At 49.0% G+C, this 14,223-nt stretch overlaps 1 protein-coding gene across 6 annotated transcripts in view; it reads right to left on the bottom strand.

The window, feature by feature from the left end:
• PAM (peptidylglycine alpha-amidating monooxygenase) overlaps positions 1 to 12,716 on the bottom strand; it is a 220,633-nt gene extending 207,917 nt beyond the window's left edge. For 5 of the 6 annotated variants that reach the window (XR_007245071.1, XR_007245072.1, XM_048503651.1 and 2 more), the window contains exon 1: positions 11,332 to 11,481. The gene's annotated coding sequence lies outside the window, so the exon portion shown is untranslated. Of the gene's footprint in view, positions 1 to 11,331; positions 11,482 to 12,573 lie in introns of those variants that run through there. The other variant, XM_048503652.1, reaches the window with a different exon arrangement.
• Positions 12,717 to 14,223: the final 1,507 nt, after the last annotated feature.

Raw genomic sequence — 14,223 nt, 5'->3', positions numbered from 1 at the left:
TTCTACACTTTAAACTGCTAGAAAAGGGGACCTCTGCCGGGTTGAACGGTCCATTGGTACTTACCCTAAAGGGGCCTTCTCCTGGATGGCGATGAGGGCATCCTGGATGGGTGATTTCCAACCTATGCTCAGGGAGGCAGGACTAAATGATGTCACTTCCTGTGATGGGTTGGACTCTCTCTCTCCTCGATCCCCAGAATCCGAATGGCTTAGCAGTGAAGTAGTACGGAGATCTCAGAATAAACAGGAATAGTGACAGTAACATAGAAATATAACACAGAACATAGGACCAACATGCCTATGGCGGACTCCAAGAACAACTAACTTTCAACTATAATACTAACAATAACTCGATGCTGTATGATGGAGACTAAGACCTCAGGGAGGGCCAGGATGCCCTCATCGCCATCCAGGAGAAGGCCCCTTCAGGGTAAGTACCAATGGACCGTTCTCCTGGAGGCGATCTTGGGCATCCTGGATGGGACCTCCCCGAGCAGTGTCCCTTTACCGGGTGGGTGTCTAGTCTCCGAATATATGTTCTAGCACCCTGGTGCCAAAGGCTGTCTCATTAGCTGACATGGTGTCTAATCTGTAGTGTCTAATGAAGGATGTGACAGAGGACCATGTGGCTGCCCTACATATGTCTTCTAGGGGAATGAGACGCCTGAAGGCAGCATTGGCTGCCGCGGACCTTGTAGAGTGGGCCGTAATGCCAGGGGGAACCGGAATGTTGGAGGCCTTGTATGCTTCGGTGATGCAGATTTTAAGCGTGTAGCTGAGGGACGCCTTGGACATTCTGGCCCCAGCGTTAGGTGCGTTGACGTTGATGAAGAGCGACTCTGATAGGTTCGGTACGGATAATGAATGCCTTGAGCGTCCTTCTGACATCAAGGTGATGCCAGAGTCTTTCCTTGGGATGGGAAGGAGAAGGACAAAAAGTCGGAATAATGAGTTCCTGTTTGAGGTGAAATGTAGAGGAGACCTTCGGAATGAAGGTCGGGTCGAGACGCATGACCACCCTGTCTTTGTGGAAGATGCATAACTGGGAGTTGATTGAAAGAGCTTGAATTTCTGATATCCTCCTGGCAGTGGTGATGGCGATGAGAAATAGTAATTTCATTCGCAACCATCTGAGACCTATGGACTGGATTGGTTCGAAGGGAGGCTTGGTTAGGGCTGACAACATGGTGTTAAGCCTCCAGGCTGGGAATCTGTGCACCACAGGAGGTTGTTTCTGGGAGACACCTTTAAGAAACCTTAGAATGTCCGGGGGGCTGGTGACTGGTACGTCGTGGAAGGTAGGCCACACGGTTGCTGGGCCTGCTAGATATCTGCGAAGTGTAGAGCTCCTGAGGCCCTTTTCGAAGCCACGCTGTAAGAATAAGAGTACGTCGAGGGGGGATGGAAGGGTGGAGAGGGTCCACCTTACTGTTTTCGGCCCAGGAGACGAATTCCTTCCAAGAGGAGTTATATATACGTGTGGTGGATGGTCTTCTAGCCGCGATGATGGTGGCTATCACTGTGCTGGAATAGCCCTTGCTCGCTAGTGATTGGCGTTCAAGAGCCAGGTGGTCAGACAGAACCACCCTGGTTTGGGGTGGACGATGGGGCCTTGAGACAACATGTCTATGGGCGTGGGTAATCGAAGCAGTGGAGATGCTGCCAACTGTAGTATTGAAGAGAACCATGGCAGTCTCGGCCACCACGGTGCTACCAGGATGACTTCTGCTTTCTCTAGCCATATCTTTCTGAAGAGTCGTGGTAGCAGGGGGAGGGACCCGGAGGAATGCATATAAGTAGTTCGCAGCCGGCCCGGGAAAACTAGGAGCATCCATTCCCTGGAGCCTCGGATGGAAATATCTGAGTGGGGCGAGGCAGTTGGGAATTGAGCGGTGACGCGAACAAGTCCAGAGTGGGGTTCCCTAGTTCTAGAGTCAGATTGTGGAATATCTCGGGGTGTAGTTGCCACTCTGCTTCGACTATTGACTGACGGCTGAGCCAGTCTGCCTGCGTGTTGAGGGTTCCTTGTATGTGTTCCGCTGACAATGATAGGAGGTGAGCCTCCGCCCAGGACAGGATGGCCGTAGCCTCCCGATGAAGTCGACAGGACCTGGACCCGCCCTGATTGTTGATGTGGGCCTTGGCGGCAATGTTGTCCGTTCTGACCAGTAGATGACGGTCCTGGAGGGTTGCCTGGAAGTGTTGGAGGCTCAGCAGAATGGCTCTCATCTCCAGGACGTTGATTGGTAGTTTGGCCTGGCTCGCTGTCCAAACACCCTGGGTGAAGTTTTGTTGTAGCGATGCTCCCCAGCCGCTGAGGCTGGCGTCGGTGAAGATCTGGAGCCTGTGTGGGTAGAGGTAAACTTTCCCTCTAGAAAGGTTCTGATGATGGGCCCACCACCGAAGGCTGGCGCGGAGCTCTATGGAAATCTGTAGAGAGCGATCCCTCTTGTGCATAATGAGGTATTGGTAGGGGCGAAGGAAAAGTTGTAGTGTCCGTGCATGGAACCTGCCCCATTGCAACATGTCTATTACTGAGATGAACAGTCCCGTGAGTTTTGCCAGTTGTAGGAGAGAAGCTCTGTTGGCGGGAAGGAGACTGGTCACAAGCTTCTGGATCGTGGAGATTTTGTCTGGAGGAATGAATAGGCGATTGAGAGAAGTGTCTATTATGGGCCCTAAATGCTCCATCCGTTTGGATGGGTGTAGGGAGCTCTTCTGGAGGTTTACCAGGAAGCCGTGTTGGCGCAGTGTGTTCATGACGATCTCTAGATCCTGTAGTGCCTGTTGTCTGGAGTTGGAGCGTACCAGGATGTCGTCGAGGTACGGGTGAATGTGGATTCCCCGTTCCCGAAGGGCCATGATGGGTGCAAGGAGTACCTTCGAGAAAACTCGGGGGGCAGTGGCTAGCCCGAACGGAAGAGATCTGTATTGGAAGTGATCTGGCCCCACCGCGAACCGAAGGAAGCGTCTGTGTAGGGGGTTGATAGGGACGTGGAGGTAGGCCTCCGTAAGGTCCAGTGAAGTTAGGTAGTCGTCTGGGCGGAGGGCCTCCACGATGGATCGAAGGGTTTCCATTTTGAATCGACGCAGACGGATGAAGCGGTTCACATATCGAAGGTTTAGGATGGCACGCCAGTCTCCGTTCCGCTTGGGAATGGTGAAGAAATGTGAATAAACACCGCAGGAACGTTCCAAGATGGGTACCGGTTCGATGGTCTGAATCTTGAGTAGGTGTTGAACGGCCTCTCGGGTTCTTTTTAATTTGTCCGGATTGCATTGGGATGGATAGGCTCGAAATCGGGACCTTGGGAAGCTGGAGAATTCGAGGAGGTAGCCTGAGGTGACGACCTCCTTGGTCCACTGATCGACATGGTCGCCTGTCCACAGGTGGTGAAAATGTTGAAGGCGGCCGCCGACTGGGATCTGAATGTAGTCAGGATCTGGAGGCCCTGTCAGGTTGAAACTGTTTGGCTCCTCTGCCCTGTTGACGATTGTAGGGACGAAAGGAACTAGAGAAGGTGCCACGTCTTCGGAATTGCTGTTGTGGCTGTTGTTGCTGCTGTAGGAACCAGCGCTTGCCGTCCCTGGGTGCACGGGCGAGGGCGCGCTGTGAACGAAAGGTGGTGTATGGTTTAAAGGAAGATGATGTTTGGTCAGATCTGACGTACCTGGGCATGGTTTTCTTGTTCCCTTTGGTTTCTACAAGAACAGCATCTAGGTCCTTTCCGAAGAGTCTAGAGCCATGGTAATCGTAGGTGGAGACCACCTGCTTGGAGTGGAAGTCGGCCAACCATGCCCTCAGCCAGGCTTGTCTTCAGATCACGGTGCCTAGTGCCAGAGCACGTGATACTAGTGTGAGTGCATCAAAGGTGGAGTCTGCCCAGTAGCAAACTGCGGCTAAGATCCTTTCTACCCCTTCACGCAGACCTTGGGCCTCTGGGGGGAGCATGAGAAGGAGGCGACGCAGCCACACGATGGTGGCTCTAGCCATGGTGGAGGATGGGGCTAGGGCCCTGATGGATAGGGCTAATCTATCGTGAACCCTCTTGAGGAAGTCCTCCGCTCTGCGGTCCATCGGATCCCTCAGAGTCCCTTCTCCGTCCTTGGTGACGAGGCCCCCTGATTGGAGAGCCACGACCGGGGCATCGACTAGGGGGGTCTTAATGATGTTATGGATGTGCTCTGGAAGAACATAGAGGTTTTTTAAGGAGGAGGGGCAGCTCTTACTGGCGTCTAAGTTGAGCCACTCTCTTTTTATCCTTCTCTCGAAGAATTCAGGGAGAGGGAAGGCCGCTGAGGTTTCCTCTGACTGAGGGAACATACCCTTCTTCCCTTTAGGGACTCCCTTAACTGTCTTTTTGGAAGTGGAGGGGCCCTCAGGGTCCTCGGCATCCGCCGGGTCCTGCAATTCCAGTGCGGAGATGGCCTTTGCCATGAGAGGGGGGAGGTCCTCCTTCTTGAAAAATCTAACGCATTGCTCTTTATTTTCCTCCTGAGCTTCCTCTGTATCAGAGAAATGGTCTGAAGTTTCATCAAGCTCTCCCTCGCTGGCACCTTCCTCCTCAGGGAGGTTAAGGGGATCCCTATAGCTGGTGTGGGGAGGGCTAAGTGACCTGGGGGAGGAACTAGATGGATGGCTATGTCTGTGTGTTCTTTTAGATTGAGAGAGGCGTTTTTGTTTGCGCTTGGCTTTTTTGTTTTTGTCATGCTGAACTATTTCTTGTCTCATAGTTTTCCTAAATAACCCCATTAGGGCCTCTGGGGAGGTGTTTGCCCAGGAAAAAGGCTCAGGAGGATTGGTAACAGAGTCAGACTGAGAGGCGCCCTCCCTCTCCTTTTCCCTCCGATCTTGCCTGGTATTGGAGAGGGGGGAGGAGTCCCCGGAGGCTGGAGTCTGTGCGCTCCCCTCCGCAGCGCGATCATGGCGCCCCGCCCCCTCTGATTCAGGGCGTTCTTCCCGCGCCTCTGTTGGCGCGCAAAATGGCTCCGATGGATCCTCCTCGTTGCGGGGCCTGGGGGGGAGCTCCACCAGCCAAGTCCCAGAGTGGGACGCTGGTGCTCCGTTGCTGTGGCCGCTTTTAGAAGCTCGCGTTGGGCTCCAGCTCTTTTGTCAGCAGAGGGCCTTGGCCTTTTTGCCTCCCTGTCTTCACCACAGCCGCGGCTTGGGAGGGGGGGGGGGGGCCCGAGGGGCTTTGGCCTGGCGTCCGAGGTGGGAGGGCTCCTTTGCAGACCCTCGGCGAGGTTGCTGCCCTAGTGATGCTCTCCGCCTTGACTTCCCATAGGAAGTCCGAGGTGGGGAGAGGAGAGAAAGGGAGGCGGGCATGTGAAGCCACGCTGATCAGCCATGGATCCCTTTTAGGAGGCTTGGATGCAGGGAAGAAACGGGCTCTAAAAGCCTCCGGTATTAGCAAAGACACAGGGAAGACAAACGGGGTTGACAAAACTCACGAAGGAATACTGAGAGAAGAGGAAGAAGAATTTAGCAGGTCCAGGGCTTGGAGTCCTAAGCAAGCACTGCTCTCCCTGCTCAGGCAGGAACAATTCTGGGGATCGAGGAGAGAGAGAGTCCAACCAATCACAGGAAGTGACATCATTTAGTCCTGCCTCCCTGAGCATAGGTTGGAAATCACCCATCCAGGATGCCTGAGATCGCCTCCAGGAGAACACACATCTCCCTATGCCCTCTGAAAAACAAATATTGCAGACTCAGTTTTAAATTTAATAAATGTAACCAATTTGAGAAAGGGGTAGGGAAGAAAGAAGAACAGCCTCCAATGGATTCAACATTTCTACTTTTTTTTTCATCTCTATCCCCATAACCATTTCTAGGCTTTTTCTCAGTACTCTTCAATCCTGCCTCAGTTTGATATTTATTAACCAAGTATGTTTATTTATTTAGAAAATGTGTGTGCTGCCACTCCAGAAACCTGCTCAAGGCAGCTCCCCAAGTAAAACAATACAGTAAAAATAATAAAACAGCATAAAAATCAAACAAGCCACAATAATTAGCAACTACTAACAAGTTAGAGCCTAATAACAACACAAAAATGTCATTTATAAAACAGTCCTAAAGCTTGAAGCAGAATATAAAAACCAGTTTAAAACAGCAAACCCATGTTAAAAGGCCAAGTAAGAAGAATATATTTGGCCTGGTACTACAGTTTTAGAAAGTGAAGTGAAATCTGCACTGAGAGCAATTTGAACAAACAAATTACCAGGAGCTGATGGGATATCAGTGGGGCTATTCCAAGCCAATGACATTGGAGTCCATCAAAATCTTAACAAGAATGTACTGACAAATATGGAAAACCAAACAACCAAGACTTGAAACTACCAATGAAAATTAAAGCAGAAAGTGCCAAAGTAGGACTATAGCTAAACATCAAGAAGACAAAAGCAATGACTACTATGTAATGACTCAATTTTAAGGGCGATAATGAGAAAACTGGAATTGTTCTAGACTTTCTATTCATTGACTCCATCATCAACCAAAGGGAGACTGCAACCAAAAAATCAGGAGGAGACTGAGACTGGGAAAAGCACCCATGAAGGACCTAGAAAAGACTCTTAAGTGAATGGATATGTCACTAAATGTTGAACAATGAAGAAAACTGACAGGAAGAACACAGATTTCTTTCAAATGTGGATACAAATTTTATTTATACTGTGGACCACCAAAAAGACAAATTAGTAGGTTCTTGAACAAATTGGGCTCTCCCTAAAAGTTAAAATGACTAAACTGAGGCTGTCATACTTTGACACATCATAAGATGAGAGTCACTGGAAAAGACAATAATGCTAGGAAAAATGGAAGGCAGCAAGAAAACAGCAAAACCCAACATGAAACATCCTATTATTGACAGCCTTGCTCAGGTCTTGCAAACTGAGGACGATGACTTCCTTTATAAAGGAATAATAGGATGTTTTATTGATTGATTGATTGATTGTATTTATAAACCGCCCTCCCCCGAAGGGCCGAAGGACTCAGGAGGATCGCCAAGGGCTTTGGAGGATCGCCATTAGTTGGTAGCGATTTGAAGGCATTTAATACAAACACACCTAAAGGATAGAAGAGAGACCCCAGACAAACCTCAAGGGGGCTTATCGAAAAGTAATAAGCCATCCTGACAAACCATTTTCTCCAGTCACCCTAACTCACCTTTGCAGGTAGGGGCAGAGGCAGCAGGGTTTATAGCTGTATTTAAATATCATTGAGAGAGTTTTAACCACAGAGTTAAAGATAAAATATCTATGAATCACGCAATTATTGTTATGAGCCAGTTACACTAATGTTAAATGTTCCAAAAAGGTCAGCATGAACATTAAACACAGAACACTTGGCTTAATAGCTGAGTGCTTCTTATCTAGAGATCAAACTACTACCAGGTTCCCCATTCCTCCTTACTCCATTTGTAGCAATCCTGTATTTTGTTCATTCTTTCACATTTTTTTAAATATTGAGAGGAAAAACAGGAATGTGCATACCATGAGGTAAGGTGGATTACAAATGGGGGGGGGGGGGTTTGAGAGAAAGCCTCTTCCTCTCTTCTGTCAATCTCTGGGCCCATGTGTACCTCCCTTCCTGCCCACCAACCTGTCTTTCAACTCACTTAACAAAGCTCAAGCAGCCGTAGACAATGCTTCTACTGCACCACCTCCAGAGACCTTCCAGGCAGAGTGGGGAGACAGCAACACCAGAAATTCCCCAGCCACCTGAAATCTCTCCATAGCTTAAAACATACCTCCCTTCTGTTTCTGGTTCCAAAGCCTGTGAGAAGCTGACTAAAGTTAACTCCACCCTTGGGAAGGCGCTTGATATGCCCCCAGAAGCACCAACATCTTCCTGGATGCCAAAGCAGCTCTGAAGGATGGATTCTTTTCCGCCTCTCAGTTTGCCCTCTCTGCTGATGTAAGTGGCACTTTTGCTGACGGGGTGGGCAAACGTGCTGGCACAACCCTGCCCCAGCTTCAAGAGCCTATTCACCATCTCCCAGCCTGGGTTGCCTGTATTCTATCTCTGAGCTCCTACTATCCAATTTAACCACTTACAGAAGTTAAAGGAAACCAGAGTCTATGTAGGCAAAGTGACTGAAGATGACTGGAAGAGGAAACACCATAAAGGACAAGAAAGCCTACAGGCTCTAAAAACATCTGTGCTGCAGCAACCATAATTGTACAGCCTGCTACTATCAGGACAATATCAGTAGGGAAAAGTATAAGGTACATAGTATTGCTAATGCTCCTCTTACCAGCAGATTATGCAAGATTTAATCCATGGCTTCCAGTATCCCAGTTTAAAGAATATCTTCTCAAGCATTTCCCTAGAGGGCTATAGTTAAGCAAGGATAGTTCTGCGTGCTTTCTAACAGATGTAATGGCACCTGGCTCAGTAGTTGGAAACAATAGCCAATCCTTGAGATATGTCATTCAGACTAAGGAAAATACATCAATCAACCCAGACAGCCAATCACCTAGTATTTTTCCAGCTTTACCTACTAAGGTTATATTTTCATTCTTCACCTTTATTCCCGGTTAACCTCTTCACTATAATTTTCTGCTCAGTCTTTGACCTCTGCTTATGATCAAATGTCTTTTGATTCTACTGGCTGATCTATTCAGTCATTGTGGGCCTTGACAAACATAATGGCCATGAACATTTAGGTTAAGTTAGATTTGGATTAGGCATACATGTTTCTGTGACAAGTCACAAATACTACTGGATAAAATAGGCCCTCAGCTCCAGGGAGGTCGACTAAAAAAAAGTACTACCCAAGCCCAAGTAAATCAGCCTGAAATCTTTTTATGACCATCTGAAACAGCATTCACCTATAAATATATCCTTGTACACTATTTACTGCTTGCATTAATCATGCTAACTAACCTAATCAGTTAATTTGGTTTTTTATTTATTGGTTGTTTATCTCTTACACAAGCATGCAAGGATTTTTGAGATAACCAACATATGGGATAGCAAGTTTTGAAGTCTCTAGTTATCTTCATTTATGATGCAAGTGCTTAAGTTAAGCAAATAAATAGATAATATTCCTCACCAAAACAAAAACACCACCATGATTTTCAGTAAACAGAATACTACAGCTCTAGATTATATTAAATTCATTTACTCATAAAAAGTGAGTCTACAGGGTTCAGCAGAGCTTGTTGCTAGTTAAGCATGCATAAAATTGAAGCCTTAAGAAATATTTGTCAATTTATGTATGTGTGCATTACTTCCATTCATGTACTTGATTTTTTCACAACGCCATGGTATACAAATTATCTTCTATTACAGTATTTGTGCCATTTAATTTTTGCTTTTTAAAGGCAGTTAACACAGGTTTTGTATGGATTTGGCATGAGTATTTGTGTATTTATTTATGAAAGGCTCAGAAAACAGGTCATCTAGCAAACAACGTTATTTTAGTTCTAATTATTGTTTCATACGAAAACATTACAAAGGTCAATACACTTAAGAATCTGTGAGTCTACAGTCTAGAATATAATAGTGTGTTAATCAGACTTACCCAAAAGAAAGCTTTAAAGTGGGTGGTCCAATATAAAATATTGTTTCACTTATGCTTAATTTTTATTTTGTGGTTATGAGCATAATGATCTGATGCAGAAAGAGTGCATGTTTCCAGGGTCAACTCTACAGTTATTTATAACCACCTGAGTAAAGTATATTTAAAGAGAATTTTAGAACATTCGCCTTAGATCTAAGCTTTGTAAGACTCTCTCGGCAACTTCCACTTGTCAAAGCTCCAGCTCACACATCATCATACAAGTAGCACCCAGAACAGCCTGAAAATGAAAACACTGCAACTCTAAAGCCACAAAGCAGCAGCATAAGTTGGACAGAAGATACAGAACAGAAGATACACCAGGGACTGAAGCTGGTGGGTCAGGATTCAGTCAACACATTCTTTAATAGTACCACTGCTGTTTTTTTCTTTGGGTTGCTGTTTTTTAACAAAAGAGGAGAAATGAGAAAAATTGAGTAAAAAGGAAAGGACAAAAGATAATGAATTGAAATATATTAAAGAGTTATATAAAAGCCCCCTTAAAGCATCCCTTCTTACACATTGGAATAAAAGTGGGATCCCTGTTTTGAAAATAATGAAAGTCTACTTGGCAGATATTAAAATACACAGACGGCTTCTCTGGACATACAGCACAGTGTGCAGACAGCATAATTGATATTACTTTTCTAGTACATTTGTAGATTGAAGCCTGCCACAGAATTCACTACTTTAAAAAGCAAACATTGTCAACAAAAAGCCCCCTGATGTATCCTGCAGTGTTTATGTTTTTAGCACAGTCTTCATGACAGATAGGAGGAGACAAGGGAAACTTTGAACAGAAAAGCACAGCCGTTTAGTCCTGTGTTTCCCTTAGCAAAGCCAAAACATACACAAATAACAAAACCACCCCATGATATATGAAGGAGACCGATCCTCTTTCGCTTCAACGATCGGAAATAATAGATTAAGTTTTGAAGCATGAAGCTCCACCGTAAGAGATGGGAAAAGACAGCAAAAGGGGAAAGGGAAGGGGGAGCTGAATGTGTGCAAGCGATAAATCCGTACAGAATAAGGTAGTTATCTCTTTGGAGTTCCTTAACTATCTCGGCCAGCAGCAACCGAAAAAAAGATCATTTCCCAAGGGAAAGTCTCCTCAGAGCCCGTTGCTGAAGATGCATTCCTTCTAGCTCAGTCACAGTCTCGGAAAGCCCCCCCCCCCCCATCATCACCAGCCCGGAAACCAGACAGCGAGGAACAAAAAAACCACGATCCCGCATCTACTGCTCCAGAGGCCTCCGAAGACAGAACAGGGCCGATCCTGACGTGCCCACCAGCCCTGCAGGGCACGGCATAGCCAAGTTTCCTCGGTACCCTCTAGCCACCAGCCTCTAGCCAGATACCATCTCAAAAAAGTTGTTCAACAGTCAAGCGAGAAGCCACCGTAGTCACTCTGGGAGAGGAAACAAGGAAATGTACACCAAGAGAGAACAGAGAAGAGAAAAGAAAAGATGAGGCAGGTGCCCAGGGGGTTTCCCCACGCTCAGCATGGTCCAAGAGAAGGAAGCGGGGGCCGAGCACAGAGGGCGCACGCAAGAAGCCTGGCTGGCAGACAGCAGGGGACGCCCATCTAGCAGCAGTCCAGCTGGCCCAGAGAGGAGTAGGGAAGGAGATGAAGCAGCAGCGTCCGTTTGACCATGAACCGGAGCCCAGGCACAGGAACAACTTGCCCTCCTGCAATACTCGCCCATAATTCTCCTCCGGCCCAAGCCCCCTCCGGTGCTCTTCCCTCGCCTTTAAGCAAGCTACTTACCCAGGCCGAGGAAGAAGCCGCTGCCGCCGCCGTTCAAAGTAGCCGACGACCACCCCGAGGCTTTCCCTGGACTCGACCAGGCGGCCGCAGCTGTAATCCTGACGCCCAGCAAGCCAGGCTCTCGGCCCACCTCCCCACGAGCAAGAACCTCCCCGGGCCCGCCCCGCCGCCAGCCGCGGCTCCGCCTCTGGAAAACCCAAATATAGGCGACCCTGGAGCGGAGGCCGCCCGCTCGCTCGCTCGCTCGCCGAGGAGGCGGCTTTTGTTTTGTTCAGCCGCGCCACGCTAGAAGGAAGCCCAGCGAAAGGGGGCTGGAAAGGACCCTATTCAGGACACGGCGTGGGATTATCTCCTCGCGTTGGCCTAGATTTTTATTATTAGGGGTTTTTCTGTTGTTCCTGGGAATGGCGGAAGGGAATATAACAATCCAATAATCGTCTGGTGTTATGAAGTAGTAGAGTATAGCTACTCTGCTAGGGGCGTTTCAGACATGGCAGAATTTCTATCCTGAAAGTGACCGTGCAGCTCGTAACTTTCTCTCTGTATATGTAGCGAAGACACGCACAAATTTCGGTTCTGTGTACAGAATGCAGATAACTACCGTGTTTCCCCGAATATGAGACATACCCATGAAATAAGACATAGTAGAGGTTTTGCTGAAGTGATCAATATAAAGCACCCCCCACGGAACAGAACACCAGAGCAGGAAGCTGTGGAGCAGCCCCTGGAGGAAGTGCACCAGCAACAGCAACGTTTGGCTTTTTACCCCGCCTTTCTTTCCCATAGAGCCGTGGCAGCTGTGTAAACCTCCCCGGGGGGGCTACCGAGGAAAGGACAGCTGCTTTTGTGCGGCGTTGGGAAGAGTCGTGCCTCACCTCTTTTCTCTCTCTCCCTCTCGCCTTCTACTTGAAAGCCACCTTGAGTCTCCTTACAGGAGAGAAAGGTGGGTGTGATTAATCCAAACTCCTCCTCTTCTAGTAAGTAAAAAAAAAACCTTCTAAAAAAACCCCTTCTAATATTTTGAGACGTTGCTGCCCGCCCCCAGAGCTAGCTGGCCGAGCAGCAAGTGGCAAGCAGACGCATTTGAACTCGTTCACGCCCGCAGGGGCCCAGTCCTGCGGCCTGTGTTTCTGGCTGGTGGGGCTTGCCGGCGGCAGCGATGGCAGCGCCCAGGCACAGGAGCAAGTGGGCTGCCGCTGCCTTCCTCTCCCCCCCCCCCACGCCTGCAAGGCTCGGGCTCACCTTGGGGCCTTGGCCGCTGCCCCCTCCGCCACCCTTGCTGCCTCTCCCGCTGCTGCTCCTGCCCCTATCTCCCCAGGAGGGATGATGACAGGGCCGCCTGTTGTGCTGAGGGAGGTCGTCCAGGCGGTGGTCAGGAGCTTCACCAAGCACAAGCAGGGATACGGTGGCTCCTTCTTCCTCCTCTTGTTTACCAGCCCGCTTCTCCTCCACCTCCTCCTCCTTCCCCCCCACCCTGCAAGTTTGCAAGCTTCAGCTTGCAAAAAGACCCCAAAGTTGCAGCCTTTCCCTGCATCCCCCACAATGGCCCCGGGGGTTGCAACTTGCAAGCATCGCCCTGCGGTTTGCAAGCAGCGCTGGAAGAATCGTGGGCATTGCTCCCTCCCATTTTTTTGCAAGGGATGCCCGGAGATGCAAAACTGCAAACTTGCCCCCGGGCCTGGGCACATTTGGGTTGGTTGGAAAGGCTGGCCCAGGCGGGGGTTTGTTGGGCAATGGGTCCCTCCCCACTCGGTCGGGCGCACGGCTTGCAAGGCGCACCTGGTCGTTTCTGCATGCACAGCTGAAGTGGGGAAGGGGACCAAACAGCTCCCTAGCGATGCTGGATCTTCAGCGCTTTTGCACCGCTGCTTAGGCCAGTAGGAAGAATTAGCGTACTTTTAGGCCCCGTTGGAAGAAGCAAACAGACTTTTGAGGTTTAGGGTGTGCTTGTTCATGCAGGAAATGGAAAGCTGGATCAGGTTGGGGGGAGGGCAGATGGGATTCTCCTCCCAGGACTTAGCAACCCTGACCTGCAGCTCACCTCAGAGCCCAGCAACAGCTCAGCCCAAGCCCCTCGAGTCTTCCAAGAGGGGGAGGAAGGGTCACTGGGCTGTCAAGAAAGGGGGGGGGATGAGACGAGGGAGGCTGGCGGTGCAGCCAGTCCGGCCGGAGGGGACAGCTTGGGGGCAAGCAGGAGGCGCTGGGGTGGAGGAAGGAGAGCGAACGGAGCAGGGAGAGAGTCAGAAGGAAAGGGAAAGAGAAAGAGAACGGAGCAGAGAGGGAGCCAAAACAGAAGAGAGAGATGCAAGGGGGAAAGAGAGAAGACGAAGCAAGACAGGGAGAGAACAGAGAGAAACTGCAAGAAAGGGCTACCAGGAAGGGCAGGAGGAATTGGAAGCCCTGAGAGTCAGAAGGAGGGGAAAAGAGGAGGGTATCTAGGGAAGAGGCAAACCCTGGGTGGTGCCTCTTCAACAACTCCTGGGACATCCTGCAGTCTGGAAGACGGGTGGGACAGCAATCACCCTGCGGCTAACAGCCTTATTGAATGACAGACCCCTAAAACCGGGGTCTCAGACGGGGACAAGACCACTTTTTTGTTCAACAATAAATGTGAATTCTTCTTCATGGAAAAATAAGACATCCCATGAAAATAAGACATAGCGCATCTTTGTGAGCAAAAATTAATATAAGACACTGTCTTATATTCGGGGAAACAGGGTAGGAACCCTGAGACTTGAAGCTTCTTGGTGTGCAGTTATTGCACAGGGCAGTCTACAGCAGAGCCTTCTAAGGTTGCCAACCTGCAATTGGGCCAAATCCAGAATTGTCCATAGACATGCTTTCCCTGTTGTGGCTCCTACTTTATGGGATGGCCCACCTACATTTCTGCAA

The sequence above is a fragment of the Sphaerodactylus townsendi genome, linkage group LG07 (assembly GCF_021028975.2).
Source record: "Sphaerodactylus townsendi isolate TG3544 linkage group LG07, MPM_Stown_v2.3, whole genome shotgun sequence".
NCBI lineage: Eukaryota > Metazoa > Chordata > Lepidosauria > Squamata > Sphaerodactylidae > Sphaerodactylus > Sphaerodactylus townsendi.
The sequence above is the reverse complement of the archived record's forward strand: the minus strand, read 5'-3'. Positions and strand labels throughout refer to the sequence as shown.